Here is a 22492-nt window from a genome sequence, read left to right on the forward strand (position 1 = left end):
ACGCCAGAAAACTTCCTGAGAGCTCGGAACAATTCATTTTCGAACTTGCAGCCCTGGTCATGGTGGAGTTTGGCCGGGTATCCAAAGCGGGGAACAAAGTCATTAAAAATCGTACCTGCATCAGTTTTGCCTGCCTTATTTCTGGTGGGGTATGCTGTGGCAAACCTGGTCAAATGATTGATTACCACCAGGATGTACTCATAGCCACCGCGGCTGGTTTCAAGGTGGAGGAAGTCAATGCAGACAAGGTCAAGGGCTGAGTTTGACATCAGACACCCCATGGGTGCTCGGTCAGGAAAGGCTGGCTTTTTCTGTTTAATACAATGACACCTACAGGTGACATACTCCTCAATATCCTTCTTCATAAAGGGCCAGTAAAATTGTTCTCTTGCGAGGCTCAGGACTCACTCTACACCAACATGTCCCATTTCGTCATGCAGGTAAGTCAGAGCTGTTTGCTAATAAGTGGCTGGCAGGACCAGCTATTTGTAACTGAGGGCTGCTCTGTAGAGGAGGCCATTTTCCACCTTGAGTCTGCTCCACTCTCTTGAGAGCTTTCTTGTGGGTTTATCCATCATTCTCTGTCTGTCTTCAGTCAGTTCTGTGCCATTCTCTTGGAACTCCAAGATCGTCCCAATGACAGGATCCTTCTGCTGTTTGCTCACCAGTTTGCTGGGATCGATAACAGGGAATGGTTCTGTATGGGTGTGCTGTTGGGACACAATGTTAAGGGCTGCCGCCCATGCCATATCCCTTTGCTGAGCCGTCTGGCTGCCTTCCCAAGTGGTGCATACAGCATCTTCTGTCCATCTCTCAGAACACTGACTCGTGTAGGTCTGTTCTGTAGGGTGTCCACATCAGTGTTCAGTTTGCCTGGCTTATACCGTATTTCAAAGTGGAAATCTGCAAGCTGCCCTACACAGCGATGCCCCACTGCATTAAGCTTAGCCATGCTCAAAACATAAGTCAGGGGATTGTTATCAGTAAAGACAACAAAATGGGGGGCATAAAACAAGTAGTCCCTGAACATGTCTCAGAAGGCCCACTTCAAGGCCAAGAACTCAAGTTTGCCACTGTGAAGATAGTAATTTTGCTCTGCAGACGTTAGTGTGCGCGAACCAAAGCCAATCACCCTAATTCTTCCATCCTGCTTTTGATAGAGAACTGCTTCGAGGCCTTGTTGAGAGGCATCAATGTGAAGAATGAAGGGCTGGTCAAAGTTTTGGTATGCTAGCACTGGAGGTTTGGTTAGGTTAATAAGATACTCCAGGTTGGTGTTCACGGTTCCACTCCACTGCTGTGCAAGAAGACAGCTGCAGGCTCTTCACTTGTCCTTTTGGAGACCTTTGGCTGTGGTGAGCTAGGCTTTACCTCAAGTAGCTTGTACAGAGGTCTTGCTATGCGGGAGAAGTCCTGCAAGTATGAACGATAGTAGCTGAGGAAGCCCAGTAGTCTCCGTACATCCCCTACAGTTTGTGGAGTTTTCTCCCTCAATGCCTGCACTGCCTCCACATCTTTGGGATCCACTCTCACCCCATCAGCAGACACCAACCGGCCAACATATCTCATTTCCTTGCAAATAGTTCACACTTTTTGGTCTTAACTTGACTCCATGGCGCCGTAGGGCTTGCAGGACACGACGTAGCACATCGACATACTCTTCAAACGATCTGGAGAAGCAGAGGACATCATCTAGATATGGAATACAATGCTCATCCCTAAGCGTGTCAAATATTTCCTCCATGCTTCTTTGAAAAGTTGCCGGTGCATTTGACAACCCTAAGAGTATTCTGACCCACTCATACAAATTCCAGGGGGTTGTGAAAGCTGTCAGGTGTCTGGAGCCCTCTGCAATGAAGCCTTGGTGATATGCTTTGCCCTGGTCTAGAATGGAAAACCAATTGTAGCCTCCAAGCGAGGGGATGTCTGTCTGGTACAGTCTTCTTGTTGAGCAGTCGGTAATCAATGCAATGGCGCAATGACCCATCCTTTTTCCTCTCACAGACAATGGGCGCAGCATATGGGGACTGGGATTTCACTATCCACCCTTTCAGTAACAACTCTTGGACATACTTTTACTTCCTTGTACAGTGGCTTGGGGATGGAAGCATAAGCCATCTGAACAGGGATGTTGTCGCTGACTCTGACTGACATTTGGAGAGATGGGATACACCCAATGTCACTGCTGTCATGAGCGAATGCTGCAGATTCTTCATAAAGCATTTCCTCAACTAGTTGCTGTTTTTCTGGACTAAAATGACGGGTGGTCTCCATGCCTCAGTAGGGGCTTCCCTTGGGGCAACGTTGTTAACCTCAGCTCTCACCGCTGAAGCATGTTGGGAATCGACATATGGATTTTCCGTTCCTCCCATTTCAATGACTTTGGCTACGTGTTGGATACAGTCAAACACAGTTCATTTTGGAATAATGATGTCATGTCTTGTGTGGTTGGAAATGGGCACACTAACATATGATGCTCTGTGTTTACTGATCTCGAACACTTGCCATCTCGAACACTGAGCTCTTCTAAAGGGATGCTCAGCTCTGGGGGTTCATATAGAACAACAGGATCAGTTGTGTCAAACATTCTTGGTATTCTTAAGCGCACATGCATTGTTCTCCCAGCTGGGACGTTCTTGCGACCCACCCTGATAGGAGTTATGCTGGGATCTGGGGTTTTTTGGGTTTGGATGAAGTTAACCATAGCTTTTACATGTTCTTCTTCAATATCAAGGGCTTTATGGAAGAGGTTAACAACGGTGGCTGGCACATCAGCAGAGGACTCCTGCCCATATATCACCTCTCTGAGGACATTAGAACCCAACAGTGGCTGAGGGAGCTGAACCAGGCTGACCAGGAAGGGGACTTGTATTGCAAGGTTTGGATTATCATTTCCAGGGAGGTTAACTGTCAACTCCATCCATTCATCGTATGGCAGTGGTTCTCCACTTGTGACATACAGGTCAAGACCCTCACCTGACCCCAGAGGCTCTTCCAATGAATGCACTGTGTGATAGGGGATGGACTTCTCTCTCCAGGATCTGTCAATGATGCTTACTTGTGAGCCAGAGTCTAAAAGCACTGGAACTGCATAGCCACTGAGAAAACATTTGAGCAGACTCTTCCTACCAATGAGAGGTGCTGTGGGGATGGCATTATTAAGGACATGCACAGTCTCTTGGGGGCAAGCATCAGAGGTCTCCTTCAGGTGTTTTTTTTTTGTTTGGAATGCTTTTGTTTTGGCGTGACTGTTACTGAGTGGGACTGGGGTTGTGGTTTGGCCTCTGTTGAGGGTCAACCATTGGCCGAACCACAACTCCCGTTTCCCTGCTGCCGTGTTCTTTTCAGGCAAGCACCAGCCAAATATCCGAAGTCCCCACACACAAAACAGTAATTACAGTTCTCTGAGCCTTGCTGTGAACAGTTAGTACACCTGGGGGGTCTTCCCTTCCTGGTGAAGGCGGGCTGGCTTAAAGTGGAAGGGGTACTCTGTTGGGGACAGGCATGTGAAGGGTGTATGCCTGGGACTGGCTTTGTGGTTGTGTGCTTTTTACCGGTTGTGTGTACCGGTAAAGTTTTTGAGTGAGCTTGCTGATCCATCAGAGCATCAATCATGTTTGACAGGGTTTCCACCTGTGCACTCAGCTGTTGGATCGTCTGGTGTTTTTTCTCATTTACAGCTTGATCAGTGCCACCTGTCCTGATGCTGTGTATATGTGTCGCTTTCTGTCGTGGTCCATAACCAAGCTGGTGCTGGTGTTCATTCTCGTCACTGATTATTTTCATGACATGGCCAACTATTTCTTCATCAGTGACTTGGTTGTTGGAGAGGAGAGGCCTTAGCTGCTGTCGGATGTTGGTATGTTTGGACCCAAGGCCTTGGTAGATGGTGTGGAGAAATACCTCCTGTATGGTCTTAACCTTCCAACTTAACCTCCCAAAAATTGAACTGCTTGTCTTCCCAGCCAAATCAACCATACACCACAGCATCTGCATCCAAACTGAATCCCTATCTCTCGCTCCATCAAAGGTTGCTAGAAACTTTGGTGTCATGATTGATGACCAACTAACCTTTAAATATCACGTTACCTTGGTCGCTCATTCATGCCGCTTTGCATTACTAAACAGAAGAAAGATCAAAACCATACCTAACCCAACATGCCACCCAGCTCCTGGTGCAGGCCATGGTCATCTCCCGCCTTGACTGCTGCAATGCTCTCCTAACTGGTCTCCCAGACTGTACTAAGAAACCTCTGCAGATGGTCCAGAATGCGGCGGCGTGTCTGGTCTTCGATCAGCCTAAAAGAACACACGTCACCCCTCTGTTCATTGAACTCCACTGGCTACCCTTAGCCGCCCGCATCAAATTCAAGTCACTGATGTTAGCCTACAAAGTGCTTAATGGAACGGCTCCCATCTACTTGAACGCTCTTGCAAAGGCTTATGTCACAACTGGGTCCCTCCGTTCGTCGCAGGATTGTCATCTAGCAGTGCCTACCCCACGCCTAAGACAATCCAAACTCTTTTCATGTGTCGTCCCACGATGGTGGAATGACCTACCAAGTGCAACCAGAACAGGGGCGTACCATACTATCTGCGTACCACCCTGTCTATCTTCAAGAAACTCTTGAAAACCCAGCTCTTCAGAGAGCATCTCCTGTCCTAGCACTTACCTTGTACTTCCCTACCCCTCTATCTCTGCACTTTATCTTTCTGCACTTCCTTCTATGCCTGCACCCTATCTCTACTCTGTCACCTCTGACAGAGTCGGACTAGTGGGTTCCTTCTATGTAGTTTATTGTTAACTTTTTATATAGCATGTTATATCTTCATTTGTAAGTCGCTTTGGATAAAAGCGTCTGCTAAATGCATAAACATAAACATGGCCGTCACGAATGTCTGTACTCACCTGTCTTGATTCAAAGAGGATTTTCTGCTTGTGACCAATCATCCGGTACAGGAACTGCTGTGATGGTTCTTGATCATTCTGTTTTCAACACATTAGTTCCTGGAACAGTTCTGTAATTGCCTTCTCACCAAGATGGGATCTGAGGAAACCCCTTGAGTTCACAGATTGTTATTTCTTTGTTATTCTGTTATTCCCGTATTGATTCTCTGTAAAACAGAGGTAAGTGTTAGCAGCAATCAAGACACAGCGTGCTCCTTTTGTCGTCCAGGTTACATCCCAACCAAACAACCTGGAAACCAGCTGCCTCTGTGTCAAAAGTTCCGGTTAGTGCTGCACACAATCACGTCTTTCAATAATAATTATGAAATAAAGAAATCACTTGAGTGATTAGGCTAGTAAAATTACCATTCACAAAATAAAATGAAATACATATAAAAGTGCACAATTTTGTGGTGTACCACACTGAGTTTTAGTTTTCTGACACACATCAGTGGCACCCCAAAAATGACCAATTTTCATGAATATTAAGTGTCCTTGGACATAAGGCAAGTTTATTTGTATAGCACAATTCAACGGCAAGGTGACTCAAAGTGCTTTACAGAGACATTAAAACAGAAGAAATAAAAAGCATGACTTAAAATTTAAACAAAAGAAAGAAATAAGAACAATAGATAAAATCAGAACAATTAAGATCAGATTGAACAAAAATGCAATAAAATGATATATATGAAAGATAAAATCTGTAGTTAAAATATGATTCCGTTTTGATACTCAAGTTTATTTGTAGCTTTATTCAAATGCAGCTGAAAATAGATGTGTCTTCAACTTGGACTTAAATACACAGTGTGTCTGTTGATCTGAGGCTTTCTGGGAGTTTGTTCCAGACATGCGGAGCATAGAAGCTGAATGCAACTTCTCCATATCGGGGACTCTGGGAACTGATAAAAAACAGATCCAGATGACCTGAGGGGTCTGGGAGGTTCATAGTGGGTCAGGAAATCAATGATGTATTTTGGTCCTAGACCATTCAGAGCTTTAGAGACCAGCATCAGAACTTTAAAGTATATCATCTGACGGACAGGCAGCCAGTGTAAAGACTTCAGATTCAGATTTCTAGCCTGGTTGGTAGTTTTTAGGTGTATAGATTGAAGCTCTGTGGTGACCTCTAATCGTTTCTCTTTGGCTCCAAAGACAATTACATCAGTTTTGTTTTTGTTTAGCTGGAGAAAGTTGTGGCCCACCCACTCATTAATCTCCTCAATGCATTTACCAAGGGCCTGTACAGGGCCTCAGTCTCCTGGTGACTTTGTAATATATATCTGCATGTCATCTGTATAGCTTTGGTAATTTATTTAGTTGTTTTCTTATAATCTGTGCCAGTGGGAGCATGTAGATGTTCAACAGAAGAGTTCCCAGGATGGAACCTTGGGGAACTCCACACGTGATTCTTGTCTGCTCAGATGTAAAGTTACCTGTTGACACAAAGTACGTCCTGTTCTCTAAGTATGTTTTGAACCAGTTTAGTACAGATCTGGAAAGACCCGCCCAGTTCTCCAGTTGTTTGAGTAATATATTGTGGTCAACTGTATTAAAAGCAGCACTGAGATCAAGTAAAACTAAAAACTAATTTTTCCACTGTCTGTATTCAGACATATGTCATTAAACACTTTAGTCAGAGCAGTCTCAGTACTGTGGTGCTGTCTAACACCTGACTGAAAGGTATCATAGCAGTTATTTTGTGTTAAAAAGTAATTAAGCTGTTGAAAAACTGCTTCTTCATTGATCTAAGGGACACCCCTGTTGAGTGCAAGGAGACAAAGTAAAATACCTGGATTGAATGCCATTGGTATGAATACTGGCTTGTGGGGATGTGTAAAGGAGGCATCTCAATGAAATAAATCCCGTTGTACAGCAAGCGGGTAGTCCCATTCAACCCTGTCAAATGTATTTTCAACGTCAATAGAAGTAACTACTTCAGGGGTTGAAGTGGTGTTTTTGGAATAGATAATATTTAGCAGAGTGCACACATTGTGAAAAAGCTTTATAAATCCAGTTTGTTCCTGTGAAATTAAAGTTGGAAGAGTGTTTTCTAGATGACGGGTTAACGCCTTGGCAAGGATCTTAGCATCCACGTTTGTCAGAGAAAGTGGTCTGTAAGAACTGCATTGGATTGTTGTCTTTTTTAAAAAAAAAAAAGCAGCCTTATGGAAGCTTGTCTTTAAGTAGGAGAAAGAAAGTAATTTTTCACTGATTCCATTTATACGAAGTGCATCAATGGGGACAATTTAAATTCAAATCTTTAAAAATACTGGGAATCCAGTTGGGCCTGGAACCTTACCGTTCTGCATATTTTTTAATGGCAAAGTTGATTTATTCTAAGGTTAGTGGCGATTCAATTAATTTATTGGATTATGATTACAATGAATTGAATTCCAATTGGCTTGAATTGGACTATAATATTTAAGTGCCTTGAGATGACAATTGTTGTAATTTGGCGCTATATAAATAAAACTGAATTGAATTCAAGTTCTTCGGCAAGATCGTGGCTTATGTTGGGAAGATTAACACAATCCAAGAAGGTGCCCATTTCTGAGGTGCTAGATGAAGATTCTGACTCGTATGAAGAATAAAATGAAGAAAAGACTGAACTAATTGCAAGGTCTGGATGTAGCGTGCCAGATGAGTCTTTAATCTGAGGGATCATGCATAGGGCTGGGTATCAATAAAAAATTTTCGATACTGGTACCAATACCTTTACTTCGATACCGGTTCCTGAATGATACTTTTGTTAGGGACCTCGAGTACACAGATGCAAGGTAATTTTCAAAGGCAAGGATTGTTTATTGATGTAAACAGCAGGTTGAGGATCTCCACACAGTGCAAACAAAGAGGCTGTGAAACTCCTAACGCACTCTCCTCAGCAACTATGATGGAGGAGAGTGCGGCTATGAAAATTATCCAACAAAACTCTCTCCACTCTAGGACAACAGAAAGGGCTATTAAAGATCACAAATAAACTTTCACGCTCTCCTAACGAGGCAGACTTAAACAAAAGAAGCTCACTCTTAACTATAAGCACACCTTTAACGGCGGTGCAAAGATTTCTAAAACAAGACACAATATCACTCCACTAGTGGAAGAACTATGCAACATTAATTAAAACCGAACAACGCTCCTCTAATGGAGGTGTCTATAAAACAATTAACAAGAACAAAAGACGGTCCTTAACGGAGGAACAAAACAGGCTATGAAACTTACCGTGGTATTAAACTAAAGCTATGGAGTAAACTTACAAAACAAAGGATACGCTCTGCAGGAGGATCGCTACACTGCAGGCTCAAGGATTCTGTGGCTGTGGCTGTGGCTGTGGCTGTGGCAGGGGCAGGGGCAGGGGCTGTGAACAAAGACGCTAGTATGAGACTCATGACAGGAGACAGCACACTGGCACAAGACAAGGGAGACGCAGACTATTTGAGCACAAGAGGAGCCGTGGGGAACAGGTGAAAACACTTTGGGAATCAGGGAAGACAATCAGACACTTGACACAGGAGGAAGAGCAAGGTACCTGAAACGAGAGGGAAGTTAATATTTCAAAATAAAACAGGAAATGACGAAAAAAGACTTGAACCATAAGTTGTGACAGCTTTTTTCAATACCTATTTTATAATATCAATTCTAACAAAAAGGAAATTACATCACACATAACAGCACAAATCTTCAGTTTTATTTTTCAGCTCAGTATTTCAATTTCAATCCCAAAGGGATTAATAAAGTTGTCTATCTATTTTTCCAATCCAAGCAGTTTTCTTACAGAAAAAAGTCAACAAATAATTTCCAGTGCAAAACACTTGAAAAGAAGTGACAGGTTGGTGTCGCATACTATCCTACATACTGAGGATACTTTTCACTTATCAGTTTTTCTTAAGAAAAATCAACATGTCTGCTTTCTGCAGTATTAAGTTGCAGTAACATTGAGATTACTGCCGGATTTCGCTGAACGTTAATTTACCTGTTAAAATGCTACACACTCCGCCGTCCTCGGTGCTCTTAGATGAAGCCGAGTCCAGTGGTGGAGAGTTTGAATTATGCCGCTCGGCTCTGTGGCGTCCACAGGCTGACTTGAATGCTGAGAGGAGGATGGTTGCGGTCCAACCTTCTTGCAGTTAAACACGGAGCAATTTTCTGCTCTTAAGTTGATTTTGTTTAGGTCAAATAATTCATTAAATTAGTCGTGTTGCTGGCCTTAGCAGCGATTACTTTTTGGCACATGTTGCATCGTGCACTATTGGCATCAATCTTGGTGAAATGGAGGCACGCTTTTGACCTCGATGGCATCGTTTAACCAGTTCGACGACACGCACACAACTACAGTTCCCAATGCAGATACACGTGAACTATGTCTGTGGGCGTAAGCACATTTTTCTGCATGTGGCAAAGTGCAACGTTAATACAGCCAATCGAGGGTAGCATTATCAGTTCTTGATCACGTGATTAAACTCTGGGTACCGAAAATTGGCACCGAAAGACGAGGCATGTTTTGATACTCGATACTACCGAAGCATTTTGGTCGGTGCCTTAAAAGAACTGAAGTTTGGTACCCAGCCCTAATCATGAGTGAGGCAGTTTGGCGATGCAACTGGTGAGCTAGGAGGAACCAATAAATAAGTAGCATGCAAGTGTAAGCCCTTTTCACTCCGTTATATGGATCTCGAGGAATCTAAATGACGCCGACGTTCACCAAACTGTTTTCGGTGAGTAGATAAATGTATTTCATGCCAGGAATAAGGTCTAGGTTTAAAAATACCGGAGTTCCCCTTTAATCAATGGTGCCTGTGTTTGGCTCGGCCACTGTTGTTCGGCAATTTTGTCTACGTTCGCTGTTTGAAATTGTGTTTATCTTAATCATACAAGCCCTGTCCTTAAACAACTGCGTCTCTTCTGCTTGGACTTATGACCGCTGCACTTTGTTGGACATCAAAATGTCTATTGAAAGGCTCTTTGACAGCTGGGAAAGTTATAGACAAACTTTTCCACCTCCGTTTGACCATCCTTCTTCCTCATCTGAGTATCGGCTCCTGTTTACCACCTGGGGCTCTAATGTTCACAAGAGGAAATCGAGGAGATCGAGAAGAAGGGGCTGCATGGCTGGAGTGCAGGTTAAACTGCTATCCGATCCAATATGGAGACGCTGTCTGTGGCATAGTGATTGCCCATGATGTCTAGGGGCTAGTACTTCTCCAGGATGTGGACATCGTCCCCTCCCAGGTGTCGTGGCCTCGTCTCCATCTACCTGGTGGTGCAGAGCTTCATCGATAGTTTGTCTCAAGTTTTTGTGGATCCGGAACCTGCGCTTCTGGCGGACCTGTCTGACCTGTGACCGGCCACTCGGCACAGGTGGAGATCACACGACCGCAACAGGTATCTGCTGTCAGTTCCTCTACAATCAGCTGTTCGGGACAACGGCTCGGCCTCTACTAAGAGTGTTCGCTTGCTTAATGCCCATTCCGTGGCAAATAAGTCGCACATCCTGAACAAAATCTTCATAAAGAAGAACTGAAACTTGGCAACAGAACTGTGACTTAATTCATCTAAAGGAACTGTGTCCAGTGGATTGCTCGGTTGTCGGAACCCCACGTCTGTCTGGACACCGAGGAGGACTTGCTGTTGTATGGAGGAATTGCTATCCGTGCCAGCTGGTGAGCTCGGAGCTTTTTCCCTCTTTTGAGCTGCAAATGATCAAAGTTGGTCAGCTAAAGCCTTTTTATTGCATTCTTATTTATTGGCCTCAAGGTCCAGCTGGACAGTTTTTGTCTGACTTCACAAACTTGATGTCATTTCTTATTGAATTTGAAAATCTGTTATTACTTGGTGACTTTAACTTGCACATTGATGATGCTGGAAATCGAGCTGCGATTGACTTTCTAAATATTGTGGAGTCACACAATCTTATACAACATGTTAACGAGCCCACTCATCCTGGTGCTCATACACTGGATCTGGTACTATCCCTTGGTTTGGATGTCAGCAGTATCCACTGTGAGGACATGTTGATTAGTGATCACAAATGTGTCTTTTTTAATGTCACCAGTATTGTTGACCCCCATGTCAGAAAAAAAATATCATGTTCTCACATTATTACCCAGTCTTTCACTGAGCAATTCATTTCCAGATTTTGTTATAGTCTTAATCATAAGGGAAATGATGATGTTAAGTTATTAATGTGTTCTTTCAATGACTGTTGCTCTTCCATACTGGATGACGTGGCTCCTTTAAAAATGAAATCTAAGCCCATATGGAGACCTCTGCCCTGGATGACTGAGGCTGTTCGGTGCTTGAGGAGACAGTGTCGCAGTACTGAATGTCTGTGGAAATCCACCGGGCTAGAGGTACACCGTCTGTATCTTAAAGATCTCATGTACAACTTCAATGTCCTAGTCAAAGAAACTAGGAATTCATAATTTTCTAATCTTATTGCCTCTTCAAAGAGAAACCCAAAGATCTTATTAATAATATTGTGTCCGCTCCTGTCTTGGAGGCAACAACCTTCTCAATCAGGGATTGTAATAAATTTCTCTCATTCTTTGTGAACAGAGTAACACGATCTGTTCAAACATTATACCTGGTCCACATTTACATGGAAGCAGCCTTCTTCCAAATAGGCCATTTCTCATTGACTTTTTCCAACCTATTGACCTCCATAGCCTGCTAATTATAACAAGGAAAATTAAAATAACCTTTGCCCCTTAGGATATAATCCCATCCTCGCTATTTCTTAAAGCATTACCAACTTTGGTCCTGCTATAGTCGGCATCATTAATTCCTCTCTGACTACAGGTTGTGTCCCCTCCTAATTCAAACATGCTATTGTTCAACCCATTGTAAAAAAGCCCAACTTGGACCCATAAGTGTTGAAAAATTACCGACCCATATCAAAATTACCACTACTTTAAAATTTTTTGGAAAAGGTTGTTGCCAACCAACTAATAACTGTGCTTGAGCAATCTGAGCTACTTGACAAATTTCAGCCTGCATTTAGGAAAAAACATTTTACTGAAACTGCTTTGGTAAGAATCCATAACGCTCAGCATTTGATACAGTTGATCACAATACCCTGATAAATAGGCTACATGAGTGAGTGGGTATATCAGCAGTAGCCTTAGACTGGTTTAGGTCTTACCTTAAGGACAGGAGTTTTACTGTCTCTTTCGGGACTCTGATCCATCACCCCTGACTTGTGGTGTTCCTCAAGGATCAGTGCTGGGGCCAATATTATTCGCTCTGTATATGCTACCTTTGGGACATATCATACGCAGTTTTAATATCACAAATAACTTCTATGCCAACGACATTCAACTCCTCTTCTCATTTAGGAAAACTGAGATGTCTAGCCTTGCTAGACTTTTAAATTGTGTTGCAGCAATAAAGCACTGAATGGCTGATAACTTCCTCCAGTTAAATCCTGATAAGACTGAAGTTCTAATCCTAGCTCCTGATAATTTGGTTCCTGATATAATGCAGCATATTGGGCCCTTATAACCATTGCTCTGTCCTTTTGTGAGAAATCTAGAGGTGCTATTTGATCATTCTTTGTCATTCAACACAGTCATAAAATCACTGGTAAAATCATGTTTCCTCCACCTCTGTAACATCAGCAAATTGAGATCTGTGGTCTCCCAGGCTATCATGGAGTTATTCATTCATTCCTTCATCTCATCCCGCATCGATTACTGTAAGGCTCTGTTTTCATCACGTTTCATCATGTTCCTTGACCATTTACAATCAATCCAGAATGCAGCTGCTAGGTTGCTCACTAGATCAGATGAATATTCTCATGTCACCCCACTCTATGCACTGGCTTCCAGTCACTTACAGGATTCGATTTAAAATGGACAAGCACCCACTTACCTCTTAGATCTCATTCACATCCATACAGCCTCACGCACACTGAGATCCAGTCACCTAAACCTATTGTCTGTCCCACGCAACTGCCTGAAAACCTGTGGGGACAGAGCTTTTGCCTCCACTGCCCCCCCCCCCCCCCCCCGACTCTGGAACGCTCTCCCTGCCAACATTAAATCTGCCGACAGTGTCGACTGTTTTAAGTATCAGTTGAAGACTCATTTGTTTAAAACTGCTTATGGTTAAGCCAGCAAATGTGATCTTGTCCTTTGATAGATATTTTACTTGTTTTATCTTCCTTTTATTTTATGCTGTTTTTATAGGGTTGTGTTTTGTGGGGTTATTTATCTGTTCTTAATTATTGTAAAGCACTTTGTGATTTTATCTTTGATAAGCGCTATATAAATAAATTACTTAATTACTGGTAGCTGTGCACATTGTCAAAAAAAGAAAGAAAATTAAATGTTTTCTTTTTGACAAACAAACGTTTTGCGGCTTTGCTTTGTGGTAAGACGTATTGCATCACTTCCTGTTGCTTTGTGCGTGCACTGTGATAGTTCTCGCTCCTCTTGAACTACTAATAATCACCTTATTTCTCCCTATAATTTACACATCTTGCATAGTTAACTATCGCATATTTGTTATATTCTAACGCTCACTCTTACAGATCTTTAGTCTTTATTTTTCACTTTTTAGCGGTGTGTCTGGTTCTCTAGCTTAGCATGGCTACCAGTTCTCTTCCTCCATCTCCTGCTTTCACCTGCTCCGTGTGTCAGATGTTTAGTTACTCCTCTGCCTCCTTTACTGGTAATGGTACATGTAACAAATGTAGTCTTTTTGTAGTTTTGGAGGCGAGGTTATCTGAATTGGAAGCTCGGCTCTGCACTGTTGAAAACCACCCGATAGCGAGCCAGGCCCCTTTCGCCAGTGCGGAGCCTAGTTAGCTCTGTTATTCGTCCCCGAGCAGATCCCGAGCAGCCGGGACTTAAGAGTGGCTGGGTGACTGTCAGGAAGAGGAGTCATAGTCCTAAAGTCAAGCCCGTGGTTCACCATCAACCTGTCCACGTTTCAAATAGATTTTCCCCACTCAGCAACACACCCGCTGAGGACAAAACCCTGGTAATTGGCAGCTCTATTGTAAGAAACGTGGCATTAGCAACACCAGCGACCACAGTCAAATGTATTCCAGGGGCCAGAGCAGGCGACATAGAATCCTATTTAAAACTGCTGGCTAAGGATAAGCGTGAATACGGTAAAATAGTTATTCACGTCGGCGGTAATGACACCCGGTTACGCCAATCGGAGGTCACTAAAATTAATGTTGCATCGATGTGTAATTTTGCCAAAACAATGTTGGACACCGTAGTTTTCTCTGGACCCCTGCCAAATCTGACCAGCGATGACATGTTTAGCCGTATGACCTCATTCAATCGCTGGTTGTCTAGATGGTGTCCAGCAAACAACGTGGGCTACATAGACAATTGGCAATCTTTCTGGAGAAAACCTAATTAATGAATCAACTCCCTCTGACTATTTAAATGTTCACGTTCCTCGAACCACAGGCAGTGGAGGAGGAGTGGCAGCTATCTTCAGATCAGGGTTACTAATCAGTCCTAGACCCAAGATTAGTTTTAGCTCTTTTGAATCTCTGATTCTCAGTTTTTCCCACCCAAAATGGAAATCACAAAAACCTCTTGTGTTTGTTGTTGTGTAGCGTCCATCTGGCCCTTATTCTGAGTTTCTGTCTGAATTCTCAGAGTTTTTATCCCAGTTAGTGCTGAGTACAGATAAAGTCATTGTAGTGGGTGACTTTAATATTCATGTAGATGTTGAAAATGACAGCCTAAATATTAACTTTAATTCTATATCAGACTCTATTGGATTTTCTCAAAGTGTTCACAGACCTACTCACTGCCTTAATCATACCCTTGACCTTGTGCTGACTTATGGCATTGAGAGTGAACAGTTAACAGTGTTCCCTCATAACCCTGTCTTTTCTGACCATTTTTTAATAACTTTTGAATTGAAGAATTTTATATATAGAAGGTGTCTATCAGAGAATGCTGTAGCCAGATTTAAAAAGTTGATTTCATCATCCTTTTCTTCACTGCCATGTGCTGATATGACAGAGGACAGCTACCTAAATTTTACTCCAGTAGAACTTGACTCTCTTGTTGACAGCACTATAGCTTCAATGCATACAACACTGGACAATGTTGCCCCTCTGAAAAGGAAGGTAATCAGTCAGAAGAGGTTGGCTCCTTGGTATAATTCACAGCTGCTTTAAAGCAGACTGCAAGAAAGCTGGAGAGACAGTGGCGTTCCTCTAAATTAGAAGAGTCTCAATTAGTCTGGAGAGATAGTTTAATAACGTATAAGAAAGCCCTTCGTAAAGCTAGAACTGCTTATTATTCATCATTGATAGAAGAGAAAAAGAACAATCCCAGGTGTCTCTTCAGCACTGCAGCCAGGCTGACAAAGAGTCAGAGCTCTGTTGAGCCATGTATTCCTTTAACTCTCAGCAGTGATGATTTCATGAGATTCTTTTTCAATAAAATTGTTTCTATCAGAGAGAAGATTAATGGAATCCTTCCCACTATTATCACGGATGTATCATCAAGTAGAGCAGCTTTAGAAGTATCATTAGAACCTGATTTGTTTTTAGACAGCTTCTGCCCAGTTGATCTCTCTGAGCTAACAACAGCAATAGTCTCTTCTAAACCATCAACTTGTATGTTAGACCCAATCCCAACCACACTGTTCAAGGAGGTTTTCCCCTTAATTGACACTTCCATATTGGATTTGATCAATCTTCTTTGTTGATAGGATATGTACCTCAGACTTTTAAGGTTGCTGTAATTAAACCTTTACTTAAAAAACCTACTCTTGTTTCAGAAGTTTTGGCTAATTATCGACCTATATGCAATCTCCCTTTTTTGTCTAAAGTTCTTGAAAAAATAGTTGCAGCTCAACTTTGTGATCATTTACATAGAAATAATCTGTTTGAAGAGTTTCAGTCAGGATTCAGAGTGCATCATAGCACAGAAACAGCACTGGTTAAAGTTACCAATGATCTCCTCTTAGCCTCTGATAGCGGACTTGTTTCTGTGCTTGTCCTGTTGGATCTCAGTGCTGCATTTGATACGATCAATCACAGCATTCTGTTACAGAGACTTGAACATGTTATTGGGATTAAAGGAACTGCATTAGGCTGGTTTAAGTCATATTTATCTGATAGATTCCAGTATGTTCTTGTAAATGAAGAATCTTCCTCACCACCAGAGTAAGTCATGGAGTTCCTCAGGGTTCTGTGCTTGGACCGATTCTTTTTACTTTGTACATGCTTCCATTAGGTAACATTATTAGACAGCATGGCATACATTTCCATTGCTATGCTGATGATACTCAGCTGTACTTATCTATGAAACCAGATGAAACCAATAGGTTGGTCAGACTACAAGCCTGTCTTAAAGACATAAAGACCTGGATGACTCAGAACTGTCTGCTTCTAAATTCAGACAAAACTGAAGTTGTTCTCTTTGGACCTGAGCGCTTCAGAGAGAAATTGTCTAGTTATATAGTTACTCTAGATGGTATTTCCTTGGCTTCTAGTTCTACAGTGAGGAACCTTGGAGTTATTTTTGACCAGAATTTATCATTTGACGCACATATAAAACTGGTTTCTAGGACTGCCATCTTTCACCTTCGTAATATTGTTAAAATCAACAACATCCTGTTTCAGGGTGATGCAGAGAAACTAGTTCATGCATTTGTTACTTCAAGATTGGACTACTGTAATTCCTTATTATTGGGCTGTCCCACATATTCTCTGAAAAGCCTCCAGCTGATCCAAAATACTGCAGCCAGAGTTCTGATGAGAACTAACAGCAGAGATCATGTTTCTCCAGTTTTAGCTTCTCTTCATTGGCTCCCTGTTAAATTCAGAATAGAATTTAAGATTCTTCTCCTCACATATAAAGCTCTTAATGACCGAGCTCCATCATATCTTAAAGATCGCATTGTAAGATATTTTCCTAACAGAGCACTTCGCTCCCAAACTGCAGGTTTACTTGTTGTTCCCAGTGTTTTTAAAAGTACCTTGTTTTTACGACCATAAGGCGCACATAAAAGTTTTAGATTTTCTTCAAAATGTGCAGCGCGCCTTGTAGTGCAGTGCGCCCTGTGTGTTGTTGTAAGGCGGACGTAGTAGAGAACACCATGAGAACGTTAAAGGGTGAAGTGGGAGCGTTGATTGTACCGGTATATAAAAGAACAGGTGTGTGCGTTATACAGAATATCTCTGTTTTAACAACCCTGAAAATGGCAAAGAGGCACGCTTATGAAGCACAGTTTAAACTGAAGGCCATCAGCTACGCGGAGGAACATGGTAATCGAGCAGCCGCGAGAGAATTTAAGATCAACGAATCGATGGTTCGCAAGTGGAGAAAGCTGGAAAACGAGCTCCGACAGGTGAAAAAGACGCAGCTGAGTTTCCGCGGAAATAAGGCGAGGTGGCCCGAGTTGGAGGAAAGACTCGAGCAGATCACTAATATGGATGAGGTGCCGCTCACTTTCGACATCCCGGTGAGTCACACCGTGGAGAAGACGGGGACCAGCACGATAGCGATACGCACAACGGGGTACGAGAAGTCTTCTTTTACTGTTGTGCTAGGCTGCCATGCTAATGGACAGAAACTACCGCCTATGGTGATTTTTAAGAGAAAGACTTTGCCTAAAGAGAAGTTTCCAGCTGGAATTATCATTAAGGCAAACGAAAAGGGCTGGATGGATGAGGAAATTATGAAAGAGTGGCTGCGGGAGGTGTATGTAAGAAGACCAGGTGTTTTTTTCCACGCATCGCCATCGCTGTTGATCTGTGACTCTATGCGTGCCCATCTCACAACCGATGTGAAAAGACAAGTTAAGCAAACGAACTCTGAGCTTGCTATCATTCCGGGAGGCCTCAGAGTGTCTCGGAGCAGCAATACCAGGGAGAGTTGTTACAGCAGTGGCCTTGGCCAAGGCCGTTGCCAGGAGACCAGGTATGCAGATTAGATTATGATTGTTGGTTAGGGCGAGTAGTCGTATTTCAATGGACACGACTTACTCTGTTTGTCCAGTCTGGTCACAAAAACATTCATACACCTTTGCAAAGCCACAAGCGTCTCCAAGATGTTTGCTGTCTTTAGTTTATTGTTGTATAAAACATTTTTAGTTCTACAGTTACTTTGTAGTTTTTGTATAGACGAATGGCCCGGGTTAATTTAACACAATCCTATATTTAATATCTATCTATCCTATTTGTGCGTTTCTTTTCATCTATCGCGTTTCTTTTCATCTGTGCTTCTGCAGATGCTCCTGACAATCCTGTGTCTGACCACAGTTTGCTTTGTTTTCTCTCCACAGATGCAGCAGTTGGTTACCTGGTTTTTGGATGTTGGTGTCCGTATTTTGAAGCTCTCCCCTTTCCTCCCTCCACACCAGCCCTTTCTTTAATTTCTCCTTTCAAGTATCTATAAATAATAAAATAAAACTGAAAATGCAATGATGCTGCAAACAATGACAACATTGGCACTATGGGGTTTGGCTTTGCTGATGCCTGTGTCTCTGAGTACAGCGTAGCACCAGTGTTGAATTTCATGTTTCACTGATGTCAGTTTCTTTATCCGAAATACACCATAGAAGAAAACTCTATTTTAGTTCCTCAGTTTTTTTTTTTTTTTTTTCAAGTGACCTGAGAACATAAATTTGGGATGTTATAGGGAACAGTGTCACACAGATTAGATCATTCCCCTCCATCCCTAAGGTTGGAACATCAAGTCTCAAAACATCAAAATTTTCTTTCTTTTGTTTTCTTTGTCCCTTTTTTTTTCTTCTTTTACAAGTTATGGGTTTGTAATCTAATTAACTCTGACACAATGTTACCCAAGTCGATGCAGTCACATGGGACAGTTTGGCAACAGCCAAATTTTTAATTATCTGCTTAAAACACAGCCACCTGAGTTCCACCAGCCTCAAGTTGCGGTAATTACAAACACCTACTACTTCCGGATTACGTTGCTGATTATTTCAAAATAAAGGTCATATACAGTAGAAGGCATAACAAAATTTTACAACTAAATGTCAGTGGAATAAGGTTTTGCTGTAGATCCTATACATAGTTGGTGTATCACCATATTTATAGAATGTTTTGTCAAGAATTTTGATGGCAGTGGGTTGTTTTCCCACTCTTGTTTCTTTTATTCTTTATCCTGCGTTTGCGTATGCCATCTCCAGACATTGTCTCTCTATGGGTCCAGTCGAACAGTCAAAAAAAAAACCCTGTTCCTCAGCTCTTTTCCTTGACATCGTGGAAACCTTGTGGGGTTAAAGAAAAGTGGAAGGAAAAATTCTTCAGGACTTAGGAAAATACAACCATGCTGCAATGAGAATCCAACCACTCTGACACTCAGCTGCAGCTCTGAAACTACAAAAATTAAAAAGAATATTCTGCAAAAAGTGTTCAAATTTGTCATCTGATGCAGTTTTGTCACATTGTTACATGAAGGTTATGTCATATTATTCCTTTATTAGACATATACCATACAAGTACATATACAAATGAACATCCTCTAATGTTTTGATTCTATTTGACTGCCTTTTCGAGTTTGGTGTTGCTTGGTCTATGTTTCTTTAATAATAAACATTGAGATATCTCAGATTTTTTCGAATGGATGAGCTTTTGCTCAAGAAAGTTCAATAATGAGAACTTAATTCAGATTTCAAAGTTTCAGCTATTGTCACAGAGGAGGAAAGTGTGTATGATCTGAATGGTATCAAAGCAGCCAACCTGGTGTGTGTTTTTATTGAATCCATATGGCCCAGATATAGTCTTAGTTAGAGACACTTGTTAGAGACCTCAACAGTAGGCAATACATCCTCAAAGTGATATCACCTTAGAAGTGGTCATGATGGGAGTTGATGCAAGAATTCAATAAGTTAAATTTTATCTTCAAGACACAATACCCTTTTGGCACTCTGAGCTAAGTTATCATAAGTGATTAGATTATTTAGGTGTTATGGCCTCGGTAATGCTGTACTGTGTTGCAGGTTAAAAATGAAGTTTGGAAACATTTAGTCGAAGGTCACATGTGTTGATGAGAGCATGAACACTTGAACATGAGCTGCGCCTTACACAAATGTGCAACATGTACAGTTGCCGTAAAGGCAGATTTTGCAGAAAATATGAGGCTAGAGAGACTAAATGAAAGGGGTACTGCGCCAGCTTTGAAGGCCTGTTCATGCTGACATATCATATAAGTTCTCTGTTAACGCTGAGACAGATTTTAAATTGGAACAATACTGAGGCCGAAACGTTGCACATGAAACGTACTTTTATTCTGTACCCCCCCCCCCCCCCCCCACCCGTCTTCCGGTGGAATTCTGACTGGCTGGGGTGAACTTGCTGCCGCAGTTGTTGCAGACCACAGGCTTGTGCGACCTGTACCCGCACATCCACTGCACGCTCTCTTAGACTCGCGCGCAGCAGCAGGAACTGTGGATTAGGCAGCGGTGTCTGTGGACAGCGATGGTGTGAGGAGCTTCTGGAGGTAAGCTGGGCACGTTTACAGACATGTACGGTTTGGAGCGCGGATCAGATCCAGCTGCTCATTTTTCTCCATCGGTTTCTGTAGCTAAATGAGTCACACCGGTGGCGGACTGTGACAGCCGACGCTTCGCTTGCAGGCTGCTCTCAGCCGCACTGGCGTTAAAGGAGATTCCAGCATCAGCTCAGATGTATGCCATTCTCGCGCGTGCGGAAATCCACAGCTGTCGAATTCCATTTCTCTGGTTTATGCCTTTCTCATTTGCAACGCCAATCCTACTCAATGCTTCAAACAAGATGACAAAAAATCTCCATGTAAGTCCTAAAAATCTATCTTATCATTATTGGACAGATGATCTATTTCTATATTTAGCTCACAGCCCACGCACCATTATTCTGAGCACAAGTTAAAGTTTCAGGTAGATATTTAGTGGTAGAAATTAGATGAGCCGAGGAGGTGCGACTACCAGCGCGGGCACTGTGTTGCTGTGTGTGGTGGAATTAGGAAGGATTTTCTTTTACAAGGTCATGAATATCCCTAAGATGCGGGCTTTTTCTGAAGTGGCCTCTAAAGCTCGCAGATGATGGAATATGTTCTGTGTCATTCGCTCCATCCCATAAAGACAGCGAAGCAGAGGAGATCCCCAGCACGCGCTGTCATACCTCCTTGAAGCTGTTCGGTTAATTGTGCATTTCGAGAGCGCACTTGCGCAGCTGGATGGAGGGATGATGTGGAGGACAGACACAGGTTTTACCGGTAACATTGCTCTCATTGTCTGATTGTGATGTGTTGGATGTTGAGGTCGCCTGATTTTCGGCGGTGATGTGGATACTGTATAGGCTATTTATTCCGCTTCAGTGAGAAGTTGTGATCTTAAAGAAGCTTGCGTCGTGTCGCCTGTGGCTGAGAATGAGAGGACATCAGCATGTTTCTAATTCTGCTGCTGGTAAGAGAGAAAAGTGTGGGTGTCAGATCTTTCCTTTCTCCGTTTCTTATTTCCACACAGTATCCAGAGACATGGCTGATGTTATATGAGGAGGTTATATCTATCTTCTGTATAGTTATTGAGAGTGGGGGACTTTCTATTCTGCATTGAAAAGGGTCTGAAAGATTTACAAAGGTAAAAAACACCACACTCACTCAACATTTCCATTAATTTAGCTACATTTATGAAAGTTTATAGGATGCTTATCATTATTTTTAATCCCATAAACACTTAGCAAATGAGCCAAGATGATCACTTGGCACACATATGACATCCACACTAATAGCAAAAGTGGTGTGTCCCCAGGAAGATTCTGCTCCCCCAGAACTGCTGGATCTGACTATCTGATCTTCAACCAGACCACAAGCGGTGAACTTATTCTTCTGATAACTAATGTACTATTTTTATCACTGTGGAGACACGGATAATAATGTTGAGGATTTTAGTTACTTTTGAGTGTTTAAAGTGCTTTTTGTACTGATGAAATAATGTCCTGACAGAGAGGACTTCATTTGCAGAATTTTGGAGTTATTTGTTTTTTACATTTTTAAAGGAAAGCTAAATCCAACAATTTGCTCCAAGATGTTAAATGGCACAAAATGCAGGTACACTGATTGACTGAGTTATTCACAAGTGTTTTTACTGTAGGTTAGGGTTAGGGTTAGTTATCTGCTCACATTATTTGACTGTAGTTTAAATCAGTTTAATGTGTCACAGAGACTCCTCCATGCAAAGAAGAATTATGTATAAAAATAAAGTCCATACTCAGATGTGTGTGTCCTGGTGAAGTAGTGAAATAAAAATGAATACATGATCTAGACTCCTTACCTCTGTTGATGTTTTTTTCTAATATTGGCTGTGTTGTGCAGCCACTGTTGCTGCACAGCTTCATAGCAAGCCAGTAGTTTGCTCAATGCTAACACAGTGCTGAACTCTCCCCAGAATGAAAACGCAAGCAGCATACTTTCAGTGCTTTTGCATATCTTGATCTTGTGATCTTCAGAGTTAAAATCAAGGCATAGTCTCCCCCTTGCTACATCAGTAATGCGATGTAATGACTGTATACCTCCTCAAAGGCTGAATTTCTAGATCTATCAAAAGAAATTCCTCCAA

The 22492-nt window shown here is 42.3% G+C and overlaps 1 protein-coding gene across 1 annotated transcript in view; it reads left to right on the top strand.

The window, feature by feature from the left end:
- Nucleotides 1–20293: 20293 nt before the first annotated feature.
- Nucleotides 20294–22492, top strand: part of LOC140268234 (disks large-associated protein 1-like) — a 120795-nt gene continuing 118596 nt past the window's right edge. Inside the window, exon 1 of the mRNA XM_072363000.1 lies at nt 20294–20397. The gene's annotated coding sequence lies outside the window, so the exon portion shown is untranslated. The remainder of the gene's footprint in view (nt 20398–22492) is intronic.

Source organism: Leuresthes tenuis, unplaced genomic scaffold, assembly GCF_036924035.1.
Source record: "Leuresthes tenuis unplaced genomic scaffold, fLeuTen1.0.hap1 SCAF_14, whole genome shotgun sequence".
Lineage (NCBI taxonomy): Eukaryota > Metazoa > Chordata > Actinopteri > Atheriniformes > Atherinopsidae > Leuresthes > Leuresthes tenuis.